A 13,552-nucleotide genomic window follows, 5' to 3' on the forward strand; every position below is an offset into this window, starting at 1 on the left:
ATGAGCCCTGCATGACACAGAGAAAGAGCTGAGAAAGGCAAATAGCTGAAGAGCATCATTTATTCTACACCAATTTATCATTGTACCATCACCCCTCTGCTCTTGAGCTTTCTGCGCTTCTGCCGCATATTTCCTGCATTAGATCTAGGGTACTCTGTAACAATTAACAAAAATAACAAAACAAAAAAGTGGTCTATACTCAAATATTCTTGCAAAATTTAGCAGCAAAGCAGGAATATTTAGCAGCAAAACAAAAAATGGAGTAAGTCCGAAGAAAGCCGTCACTCAGCAACATTGTTCCTCCCCAGCTCAATCACAAGTGGAACCCTACATCTCAAACACCCACTGAGATAAGCCTGAAGGAACTGAGGCTTACCTCTGTTTCGTGCAACACCACTAAGGGCATGCAAAATAGTGCAGAAGCAAGCTAAAAGGCAGAACTTAGGAATTATCTTCCCTTCAAGAAAATTTCTCATGGCATGTCTAGACGTTACAGAATGAGTACAAGCACCTTCTCCCATGATATATGAAGAATTTCAGTAAGCCTCCTGCATTTTTCCTGCAGTTTTCAAACTCTTGTTCCCACAAATATGAATTACTCATATCAGAAATCAAAATATTTTGTAGTTAATGTCACAAGTAATAGCATAACACTGATGCAGGAGGCTTTCCTGAAGCAATCAGTTTTAAAGTGTACTGCTTCAAGTGCGACATGTATCTTAAGCGTAGCAGAAACCTCACAGATAAGTATTTAATCTGAAAATACTGTGTGAAGGTTAGTTCACTTTTGCATACTCAGCAGTTGAACCATGAGTGTCTGAGCCCAGCCGCTGGAGGGATTCCCCCTTGTACATATGAACATACCTGCACACGTTCACTAGCAGACCTTCACCCTTCTCAGTCAGAGAGGCAAGCAGGATGAGACTGCTGGTGCTGTCTGTGATCTGTGTGTCTGGATATGTAAATATACATGGTGTATGTGTGTGCCCTGCATGCATGTGCTGGGAGTTTGTTTTAAACCTAAATATTGATCGGAGCTATGGAAGTCTTGCCTCTTTCAGGCTATTCAATTCAGCCTGATCTTTTCCCCTAACAAAAAGTCTGTCTGGACTTGTTGCCAGATGGAAAATCATCTGCATCTGGTGAGTTAGCACAGTGCTTATTCTTCAAAAACCACTGGCCTGTGGAACTGCATAATACCCATGATGCAAAAAGAAGTACTGGAAAGCAACCAGCCCAGTTGTGCCAAATTTTAGCAGTTTACTGGGCAATCAGGTACAACTTTGGGGTCGCTGACCACCAGGACCACCAAAGAGACCCCAGGACAAAATAACATATATGTAAAGGGGAGGGAAAATATGTAAATGATTTCTCAGAAATTATTATCATATGGATGTTTATTCAGGGAAAATCAATGAATATATATGTAAAACATAGTTATTTTACATACATATTTCTGTATTCAGCATGTATGATCTTTGGAGGCGATATCCCCTCATTCATCTGGCCAAATAAAGAATGCCAGCTTCTTAGTGCTACACTGGCATTAAAGAGTTTTTGTTTTTACTGATTTTTGGTAACAGACTGAGGAAGTTTTCCAGAGCTCCCTTCAAATGGATTTGTTGTTTAGACATCATACAAAATATTTTCTCTCTCACTGCAGCACAGCCCAGAAATGAGGGTTGCAGAACCTTCTTCAACAGAAGTTTACAGAGAAATAACAGAGAGACAACAGCAGTCACTGTAAAATCATGAAGTTGAAAAGTTTGAGGTTTCTCTCAGTCCTAACTTTCTGAGTTCAAATACCCAGAGACCTGGCGGATGCTGTATTCAGGGTGTTGGCACATGCTACAACCTGTTCCAGCACATCTTGCTCTCATTGTCTACCCTTAGCATAAAACATCTGCCCAGAACATAGAAAGCAGAAGTGAACAGAGTAGACTGTGTGAATGTGGTTATTCAAAAAGGAAAAACTCACAAATACTCCAATTTAGCAGCCTATTCAAAGGCATAAATACCTTTTTTTTTCTGCAGGAAACCAGTTACACACTTTAACTTGTGTATATGCTGAAGTATCTTCTGGAAGGACACCCTGCACAGGTTCCCAATTGAAGATCTTTAACAAAAAGGCAAAGAAATTATTGTTTGAATTCAGTTAGCATGATGGATTATTTTTGCTCTGCTTTTACTGCAACCTAGAGAGAAAAGTAGAGTCTTCTGTAAGAAGAGGACAGTCAGAAAGGTAACGCCCAACACTCTTTGTCACTTCTCTTCAAAACATTAATTGAACATAAAATGAGAATCAGGAATTTTCTCAAAAATCTGCCAAGACCATTTACAGTCTCCACATTTCAGAAGAAAACAGCAGCACCTAGAAGTAACAGAGCAACCATGTACATTTCCCTTGAGAGCTGTTTGTTATAGACTTAAATATCTACCCTGACCAGCACCTCTTCATCTCCCATCCATCTCTCTGGCCACCGCCTTCCGACAGGCACACCAGCTCTGCTTGAGTGAGTTGTAACTCCAAGGCACCAACTCCCACAGCGGCAGAAGTTTGCCAGCAGGAAACAATCTCTCATCCTGACTGGCACCACTGTACCTTGGAAACAGCCAGAGGGGACTTTTCTTCCTGGCTTTTAAATGCCACTTGAACAATACGCCTGCATTGTTTTACATTTATATGCAGGTTCACCAATTAAATTATGGTTTTCCAGCTGACTGCCAAAGCTGAAGTTGATATAGTTACATTGATATATGGACAGATGCTGTGTTAAGCTGCCAAACAAGCACCTTTACTGTATTCAGCAGATGGTTGATAATAACTGCAGTTGCAACAGATGTGCTGTCTCCAGCATTAATACCTGAGCAAGAGGAAAACTTTTATTTAAACACCGTTCTGCTAACCCGAGTCTGCAGTGGTCCTGACTTCCATCACATGGCTGCTTTCCAGAGCCTGCAACTCCATACTTGAAGCAAAATTATCTCACAAAAGTAATATAAAACCATGAGGAGTACTGAAAAAAATATGAATATCTTGTTTTAATATGTGACATATTTGACACTGTGGAGGATTGAAACAGAGGTTCTGTGATGTACACGCATGCCTAAGAATGATCATTTTGTCCTGTTCTATTGCCTGTAGTCGCTCTTTGTGATTCAGATTTCGTTTCTAGTCTGAACAGGAAAAACACTTTTAAAATAGTTTCTCTACATATCTCTTGGACCTATCTTCTGTCAGACTCATTTCGTTTGAAACTAAAATTACATTTCAATATACCTACACTGCTAAGTTTGAAACTATCCAAGAAAGTACTGAGCTTGCTTAGGGGCACCTGAAAAATTAATTAGAGAGAGACATGAAGGACTCCAGTTTTTATTTTATAAAAATAATTCCTTAAAAAAATTAAACCCTTACTTACAATAAGTTTCAAAGAACTGCTTTGGACTGAATTACAGAAGGTCTTGTGAAACTTCTAGTGGGTAAATAAACAATTGCATATAACTGCAGCCTCATCACTGCTACTTTTTAAGCAAAAGGCTGCTTGTATGTGGCTAATTAGCATATGCCTAAAGCAAAGAGAGCCACAAAACGTCCCCAAATTTCTTTCAAGCTTTAATGTTCTATAACAGTTTTTGAAAGTGAATTTGACACAAGAAGAGAAGAGCAGAGCATTTTAACAAGCAATAAGTCAATTGCTTTGGAGTAAAGTCCTTTCAGGAGAACAAGCGATGTTTTGGAGCTATCAGCGATTCACAGATCCTAATTTTCCAGGCGACTAAACAACAGTATTGCTACACTACCTATCTGTGTCTGAGAAAATAAGCAAAGCTGAAATTCGCGAATAGAGCTATAAATGGTACTAACTCAAAAAAGGGGAAAAAAGCAAGAAACATCCTCCACCACATTTTTAATTTAACATCTGCATAAACACTAAAGCTATCACGAAGCTGAGCTCTGCCAGGTCCCTGGAGACCATGAACCATGCCCCCTAGCTTCCCTGCAGCGCAATAAAGCCCCCAGAGTAAAGTCTCTGCACAGCTGTCTGAACACTAATTACTGGAACTCTGCTTAAACACCTATTTCATACAAAGGAATTGCTGTTTCATGCTGAGTCTTACACTGTTTAAAATTAAGTGCTTTTTGTGTTTTTTTTTAAATAATCTCAGAACTACATATCCATACCTTCATTTCTGGGAAATGCTCAGAGCTAAACACAACAGGCATGGATGACAGTCCATGAGACATGCCCAAGAATCTCAGCCCACTTCCCTCCCTGCTTATGCTGCTCAGTTTGTTTCTGCTGTGTCACCTACTGAGAGAAGAGGCTTCTCCACCTCACTTGATAGATTGACAAGTGCTTTACAGATAAATTCTAATGCCAGAAGAGGTTTCCAGCCTTTTGCTATAACACGACTGAAAGTGATGATGAACAATTACAGAAAAATGTTCTGAAATATTTTCTTAATTACTACATCTGCCCCTGCGTTTTCCTGCCAATTACAAGCTCTTTACAAGCTCTTTCTTCTTCAGAGGGCCTAAAGAATGCAGAGCTGGGCCGGGCAGAAGCAGGAAAGCTGTATTTCCAGGCTGTATTCTTACTTTCTCACAGAAGTTCACAGGTTGACCCAAGGCAAGCAAATTACACCACCTTTACCCATCAGTCCCAGATCCAGAGCATTTTCTCTCTATTCTGTAAAGCACTCCCAGACCCACTGACAGAAAGTGCAGTGTAAGAGGAAGGTATTATTACAACCTCTCTTCTTCGCTACAGGGAATCCCACACAGATTAGACATTTGGAAAACATGACCATAACTAAAGTTTGCACTGAAATATCTATATAAAACAAAGACTTGCAATAAACAACAAAACAATAGGTTTCTTCTTCTCCTTCTCTTGTTAAATTAATCTGACACCCAAATCCTAAAAGGAATGATAGGCTTGCCTAGCTTTAATCGCAAGTAATCCCATTGATCTCAATGAGAATACTCTTACAAGCCCATTAAGAAAGAAGAGCTCTTGCTGTTGACTGTAATATTAGTATGCACAAGAACAAAACACATACCCAGCTACAAGTATGTTCTTTTAATATCCTTATGGACTCAATCCAATAGATGATACCTATCTTCCGGACCACTAAAGGTCACTGCATCCCAGATCTCTAACAGGCTGACCTATTTTGAGAACTCCCCAAATGAAAAAAGCACTCCTATTACACACTGCAGGCACTATAAAGATGCTTCTTACCATGGCTGATGAAACCCTCTGCCTGCATTGGTAGCATGACAGCAACTCATAATACTGAAGGCTTGCCTCATACTCTCTTCAAATAAACCAATATATACACAGAATTTAGCTAATCAGACAAGTGTACTTTTTTTAGCTTTCTCATCCCCTAATCCAGAAAAAAAAGAAGTCTTCACTATTCTAAAATAAATTGAGGGTGATATAATTTTTTTCATTAATAACTAGATTGAGATAACTTAGGAAATAGATAAACTTTTGCATAATGTTGTAATCTTAAAAATTACGCCCTTTCACCTCTGTCATTTTATCAGTCTACCACTCATTAGGGCTTGAAAAATGCAATGGTTGCTCTCCATTCCCACTACCTTTGGAAATCTATCAATGACATAAACTGCTTGAAAGCAGGGAAAACCACGTTTTGAATTAAGAGGAACGATTGCAGTTACTCCCTCCTAACTTCAGAGCTCAGTGTTTTTCGTCTTAATGGCCAACACAACGCCCAAGAATCACAAAGGTCAGCCTCTCTCATGAAGACAGTAGTCTGCAATTGCTAGTTAAGTAGTTGTGAAGTGCTACTCATCTGTTTAAATTGTCCTACGAAAGCGAACACCTTTTCCGAGGTATCAGCCACTAGAGGGGGTACTTGGTATTTTACATGAAACCTGATTTTAAAAAAATACAAAAAACAAAAAACAAACAAAAAACAAACAAAAAACCAAACAAACCCCCCCCAAAACAAACAAAACATTAAGAAGGCAACAGAAAACCTCTAAAAGCATTATTTTCCACATTACTGCAACTGCACATTAGGTTCCATGCAGTGTTTTAGGAAGAACAATGCTTTATTTGTGTATAATTGAATATAATGCAGAAGCAAACCCCACGTCTCCCAATTTCGAGGTTTACCCACATCAAACCCTGTGATTCCTCTGAGAAGTAGTTTTATATGCCAAGGAGATGGCTAAAATACCACTAGTTTTGATATGACCGTACAGTTGGTCAGCTCTGAGCTTGCCAAAACCTGAACCTTCAAGCATGCCAAGGTAGAATCTGACAGGCTCACGCTCAGGGTTTAATAAATAAGCAAAAGAACAACCTACAAATTGGTTCCTATTTACAACTGTCTGTCTTTTTACAGATTCACCATCACCACATTTATTGTCGCATAAAGTCTCCAAAAAGACCCCAAAAACCTGTAATCAAATTGGTCCAACCGCAAGCAAAGTATAAGATTTTACCTGGCTAAAGCCACTCCAAAGCTACCTATATTTAAAACATGTCTCTTTTAAAGAACGAGGAACATATATTTCAGCTTCTGAACATGAACATGCAATGAATAGAAAACTCATAAAAAATTATAAACCAACTCGATTATTGAGTTCACACAGTGCCACTAGCTGGTGAAGGGTACAGGATGGATTGTGTCAGGATATTAACAGCATGATAGCTTCTACACACTTTTTTAAATCTCAGTGGTTTGGGTCCACTGAAGCTGCTGGCAGCTTCAAAGACCCTTTCCAAAAATCTATGTAAAAATAATTATAATTGGTAACAGACTTAAACACCACCCTCACCTTCTTTATTTCTTTATGGTCTCACTTCAAAGATGTGAGCTAGAAGGTTTTAGTGAAGCTGACTGTGCGTTCAGAGGAGTGTTTTAAATGCACAACTTCCTCAGAACCAGCATGGCCATGTAACTGGGATAAAAAACCCAGTATCACTCCTCTTTCCTCTACCAAACGTGGACTAAATCTGCCAGTGTGGACTATTACTTTATAACAACTGTGGCTGAACAAATATATAGTATCTCATCACAGGCAGGATCTGCGCAAGCACCTAACTTTGAAATAACTAGAACAGGTATTTGCAAAGGTTCAGGAGCAGACAATATTCTGGGCACTGGAAGAGGGAAATAATACCTTTTAAAACAGGCAGAAAAGTAACTGGATCATGGAAGAAGATTTCCAGGAATAAATGTTTTCATTTGAAACACAATGTAAACATTTTTCTCTTTTTCCCTGATTTTACTAGATTGTACCCATCCCATTTTTTCTGTAATATTTTGGTGAAATGATTTAACAGTTACTCTTGTAAGAGAAGAGCTTTGTCCCCACCTCAAGTCCATGTCTTTAACTGCACCATTCCTTTTAACAGCTAAAGAGGCCAGAGTTCTGAAAAGAAGAGAGTAATGTTACTGAACTACCACCATCCTATGCCACCAATAGTAACATAAACGTAATTCTAAAATGTCACAGCAACCCTGTTTATTACTTTATTCAGTCCTGCTCCTTTTGAAAACGTCTGTCTAAATCCCTTTTTCTCTCCTTACGTTCTGCTAACTAAACTCAAGAAAGCATTTTGAGGTTCTGGGAAAGAAGACTGTAAGCTTAATATATATTATTTAAGCCATGCACATCTCAGGCATGACTGTGGCCCCTCCACAAAACCAGTTTTAAACACAAAATGTATTTATCGTTAGAAATGGAAAACACAAAGCACCTTACATTAATATGATAAACACTAACAATACAAGTGGGCATCTGTAAATTATCACTGTTTTACAGATGCCCGTCTTAGCCATTAGATACTAAATCTCTGCTCTTCTCTCCCATGGCCATACTTGAGTTCATAAAGGCAGAAGCGGAACCTCAGCAGCTCAGAAAATGTGAATGACAACTGTCTGCAACAATCCATCCTCAGATCCACTGGTTTTGTTTAGGATGAAACAGAGTTGGACAAAGAATGTAATAGTGTGGCCAAACAACAGCTTGAGTCAAACTTGGAGATCACAAGCCATTTGACTACACTGGCTATAGGCTGGATGGCTTTTCCTCCTGATGGATTTGTTCTGCAGTTTGGAATAGGGAAGTTTATTCCAGATAAGCATATAAGCAAAAATAAGATCATGTAGGAATTGGACATTAAAATAATAATCATGAGCATGCAGTAAAGGAATGTACTTTGCACTTCTTTTTCTTAGAACAGCAGAATGGCTTGGGTTGAAAGGAACCTTTAAAGATCATCTATTCCAACACCCCTGCTGTGAGTGTGATGTTTCCCTTTTTCCAGCCACTGGGGCCTTCACTGGATTGTCATGACTTTTCAAATATGATGGAGAGTGACTTGGCAACTGCACCAGTTCTTCCTGCTCATAATCATTCTCTTGATGAAAAAGGCCATCTGTCAGTACAGCTGTATGAGATCCCATGGGCAAAAGATGAAGAGTTGATGTCTCATTTAGTAGTCATTTGACCAAAAGAAACTTGAACTCTGAGATTATCCACCCCTTCATGCTTCCTTGGGAGTTGATAACTTAAGAGCACCTAGGGTAGGAGGACTTTCCCTCCTGTGCCTAAAGAGAGGAAAAATTTGTTTCTGATATTACAGGCCATCTGATGGTGAGAAGGTGTGGCCAACCCAAGTGAGAGCAGCAGACCAGTAGTTGTTTCTGAAAGGTGCTCTCTCTGCCTGAGAACATGAACACACCCACACACAAACAAAAAACCAAACCAACCAACCAAACTCCCAAAACCAAAACAAAACGGGAAAAAAGGTGCCTCATACACCTCACTGGTGCAATATTCAGCCTTCTTCAAAGATACCAGGTTTTTAAGGCTGTGTCCTTGAAAGTAGTATCCTTTCTGATGAAGCCTTATCAGAAAAATTAGGCTCAGAGCAGCCAGAGAATTATATGGCCACATCCCCTGCTTGCAGGGCAAGAGGAGAAAGGAAGCTCATGTCTACCCTAAAACAAAGGTCCAACCACTTTAAGCCCTGTTTATATTATCATATGGCTATTTTTATGGTTCTTTTGCTATGTCTTCATTGTAACTATACTGTGAATGTCACTAGGTCAGGCTGTCACCAGAACATAATCAAGAAGGACTGGGTTGGAAACACATGGCAGAATACTATTATTTTTAAACAGTAAGTAGAGTCAGGCAAATGATCTATTCATTTTGAAAATATTTATTCAACATCCCTCAGCCTTAAGGTCTCATTTCAGATGCCAGGCATATAAGAACAGGCAGTACATCTTAATTTGCAAGTATTGAGCAAAATAAATTAATAGCTATTTCACTTCTCTAAGTAAATCTAAAATAGACTTTCTAAAAAATTCCAAATGAAAATTTCCTAGGGCAACACTTTCAATAACTGCTGGGATTGGTTATCTTGACTTCTGGATGATGAACCTAAGACCTCTTAGATGCCTCAGGACTGTTTTAAACAGATACTGTACTCCAGGACTGCAAATCCAAATGTTTCAATACTTACAGAAAACAGCCCTACCTCTGTCTTACACTGAACTAGAGTGAAAGTAGACAAAGCCCATGATGGCCTCCAATGCCAGAAGTGTACCACTCTGGTTTATACCCTCATCACTTAACAGTGAATTATCAACAGTACAGAATTCCTCTTCATCCATGCTCCAATTATCTGAGTCCTTTACAGATTGTTGCCACTGAAGAATCAAAGCTTTAGAGGAAGACAAAACCCGGGAATTAATTTGCTGTCTCCATCCAAATGTTATTAATCTGGTTTAATGGCAACAACAAAACCAAAACAAATAAACAAACCACAACCCCCCCCCCCCCCCACCTTAGTCCTTCATGTATTTGTATCTTCTGTCACCAAGACCAAACACTAAGCACAGAGAGGTCTTTACCAACATGTTGATCCTATTCCCAGCTGCACACAGCTGTGCTACGTCTGAGAAAAATTGGCTAATTACTCCACAGACAAGTACGAGCAAGCCACTGAGATCTCTATGTTCATCACCAAATAACAGACTAACCAGTCTGTTGCTAATCCGTGTCAGAGCCTGCAAAAGACAGTAATACCAACTAAGGGCTGTTTTCCCCAGCAACAGAAAGGGTCACAAAGCTTTACCGCTTCTAGTATAGCAAAGAAACATCCATGACGTTTTAACTCGAATGACTGTGGTCTGAACTTACCCCTCACATCCTGTACTACTTCTTCCTTTCTGTTATTTGGAGATTATTCAATAATCCATATCCTTTCTGGCAGCTTTCCTCTCCTCTCAGTCACAGAACAGAGGTAATGACTAGATAATAAAGATGCCTTTGTACCTACATATTTCACTGAGAGGGAAAGCTAATAAACATGGTAACATTACTTGATCCAGGAGAACTTATTCTCTTAGCCAGTGTTGTGCAGCCTTTAATTTAGCATTTAGGTTAGTTGTTATAACAGGAACATTAGCTGCCACAAACAGGCTCATTTTAACTGGTTAATAAAGCTATGATGAGAGGGGAAAAAAAAAGACACTCATTTTATGCTAATTGTTCAACTCATTAAATTGGTGGGTGTAGTCATCTGGAGGAACAGGATTAGCAAACGCAAATCATTATCTTTGCCAGTCAGGTGGGTTCTCTGCAATGTTTTCTAATTAGCACAGTAGATCTCTGTCTAAGTTGCAAACATTAGTCTAATGAATACTTAAGTTCAGTTAGACAAGAAGGCAAAGCTCTTTATCCTTAGAGAATAGAGAGGAATCAAGTCAAATGTATTTATATTTTTATCATCATTGCACTTATTTTATAAAGTTTTAAGATGTAAATCCCACACTTTGCTTTACAGGCATGGGAACATTTGCCAAGGTTCAAGGCCAGCTCCAGAGGCATGAGCCAGCTCCTCAGCAGCCTTTGTTCTGCTAAGTTACAAGAGGGCATGGATACATCTAGACTGGGGTTCTGTTGGATTTTTTTTTCTTTACTACAGGATTAAACTGCAAGAGTGCCTTGGCTTTCGGACTGTTTCTTTACTAAGCCCCATTGCTTCCCCACTCAGTGAAGAAACTTTTCTAATACCTCATTTAATAAAGTGCACTATGAGCATAATGTAAGTTCTTTTAACACACTGAGGACTACTTGCAAGTTTCAGAAAGATCTATGGTTGCCTGAAAATTCAAGGTGAAAGTTATACACAATCCTGCATACGTTGATGTTGCTGCACCGCTGTATGAAACAGGAACTCCTTCCTCAGGGCATTATTCTCCCACTACCACATCCATCCAAACTATTTTTCCACTTCTTCACAGCTTTGTTTAGTTTTATCTCCTGCTGTCTGACTCTGCTTACCTAGCCAAGGATGGCAGTGCAGAGACAGCTTCAATGGACCACAGCAGTAGTAATGACAAACACCCTCTGAAGCCTCCTACAACTGATCTGCACAACATAGAGTACAATATTCCCTCTACAAGATGGTTGAAACTCAGGTGACTTTAGAGTCATCATTAAAAAGCAAAAATGCCAATGTGTGCTCCAGTCCTCCAACTTACTGAAGTCCTGATACCATGGTGTATTATGGAAAATGATTTCCATTTTAATTTGAAAACTGGACAGTGAATTTATCAATTTATCTTCACTTGTTTTGACAAGGCCAGTTAATTTTTAGTGCAGAGAGCAAAGCGGTCCTGTTCTCATCTGCTGAGCTTAGTTTTCAAAGTCTGTGGACACAGCAGCTATTTTTCATGACAAAAAAAGCCAAGTCTGCCATTTGACATTTAAAATGAATTTGCTTAGAGCTGAATGTGGTGGTCTTTTTGACTCATTAGGTTTGGGGGTTGAGGAGTGGGTGGTGAAGCATCCAGTTAGCACAACTAGGAAAATAATGAGGACACTAAGAATAAGTAGTTAAAAACTACAAAGGTTGAGTCTCCTTTATAGCTCTACAAAATAAGCACTGCCAGTCATTTAAGAATAACACAAGCCACACTTAATTGAATTAAACTCCAGCCCTTCACAAACAGTAATTCAGTTCACTCTTTGAAGAAACTGAGAGATTTGAATCAGAAAAAAAAATTTCTTGACCATGTGGATGTAAACCCAGGAAGAGGAATCCAGAAAAATCAGCACTCTGGAATAAGGGAAGTTTCCTGATCCAATTGTAAGAAATGTTGAAGTATTCTACTATCAATTGTTATTATATCAATAATATTTTACCATAATTTAATTATTAATAATTATTATCTAAGTTGTATGCACTGCTTGTGACAGTTTTTAGTAAGACTGAGGCTTTCTCATATATGCTGAAAATAATTTAAAATATTAACCCAATGCTCTTTATGTTATGAAGATTAAACTTCAAGTTGGATTTACATTACTGAAACATATTTGTCTTCATTTTCTCATTTATTTACACAAATGACAGAAAGATGTTCAAACACTATGTTATTGATTTTTGGCACAACGTCATTCTGTGTTCACATCTGTAATCACAGATCCAACAGCTAAAAGACTATCTTTATTGCACAAAAATTATTTCAGCAAATCAATGCAAGGAATCGAAAAAAAATGGTTTAATGCAAAATCGGTTCATTTAACTGTTGCCCTAATTAATACTGATTGTTTGGGGTTTTTTAACAAGCTCCAACACAAAATTTCAGCAAGATGTCAGGAGTTATATAAACGCTGAGCTTGTCTTTTCACTGTGTCTAGACTGAGCCTTGATGCATCTTCTTCCTTTTTTTTAACCTAGAGATAAGCGATAGCTGTGACAGAACATAAAGTAATTAAGTGCTAATGTATTTTACACATGGATCCTGTACCATATCTGAGAACATAAGAATCACCCTTCTCCCAAAAGCTGCCTGAAATATGGCCCCATCACGTCCCTTTACAAAAGGAAAATATTCTCATTCTCACTCTACACATAGGTAAACAGAGGTACAGCCTGCTTGGTGTTTCAAAAGGGAGCATCAGATAGCTACAGTAAACTTGGATTTTCACAGGACTGGAAGGAAGCTCAGCACTGCTAAAAATGAAGTCCAACTTGTAGGAAAGGTTTTACATGACCTCTCACGCTCTCACCACGCAGTGCCCTGGCCACTCGAAGATGCTACTTGGCTACTTCCACATCATTTACAGGCTAATACTCTGCTTCTCATTGTTACTAGACATTATTCCAAACAAAAGGCTTTTCCCCTTTTTCCTTTCTCTCTGCTTCCCCCTCCTCAGATGGCAGCCCGCCCCTTTGGTGAAGGGTATCTTTTGAGCAGCTAGGACAACGTGACTTACAGGACTTCCCCAATCCTCCACAACCGAGGGGGAAACGCCGGTGACGAGCAATCCTAGAGAGGCGAAGAACAGAAAACGAAAAGCCTGCTTCCAAATCCTAATTACAGCTAGCAGGGATTAAGTAAGAGCCACTAACCTCTTCAGCTCACACAGGAGAAACGTAGTCCTACTTAATTCTCTTTCCTCCCTCCAGCTCCTTCTTACACAACGCTCCACAGCCCCGGCATATCAGCGCCCGCACGCCCTATCTCTGTCGCGGCGGCA

At 39.2% G+C, this 13,552-nt stretch overlaps 1 protein-coding gene across 7 annotated transcripts in view; it reads right to left on the minus strand.

Moving 5' to 3' along the window:
- The window catches only part of BLVRA (biliverdin reductase A), a 50,061-nt gene extending 36,509 nt beyond the window's left edge, over window positions 1–13,552 (minus strand). For 5 of the 7 annotated variants that reach the window (XR_010722257.1, XR_010722256.1, XM_066190677.1 and 2 more), the window contains exon 1: window positions 13,425–13,552. The gene's annotated coding sequence lies outside the window, so the exon portion shown is untranslated. Of the gene's footprint in view, window positions 1–13,288; window positions 13,342–13,424 lie in introns of those variants that run through there. The other 2 variants (XM_066190658.1, XM_066190686.1) reach the window with 2 other exon arrangements.

The sequence above is a fragment of the Chamaea fasciata genome, unplaced genomic scaffold (genome assembly GCF_029207755.1).
Source record: "Chamaea fasciata isolate MVZ Bird 193981 ecotype frontalis unplaced genomic scaffold, bChaFas1.0.hap1 SCAF_1, whole genome shotgun sequence".
NCBI lineage: Eukaryota > Metazoa > Chordata > Aves > Passeriformes > Sylviidae > Chamaea > Chamaea fasciata.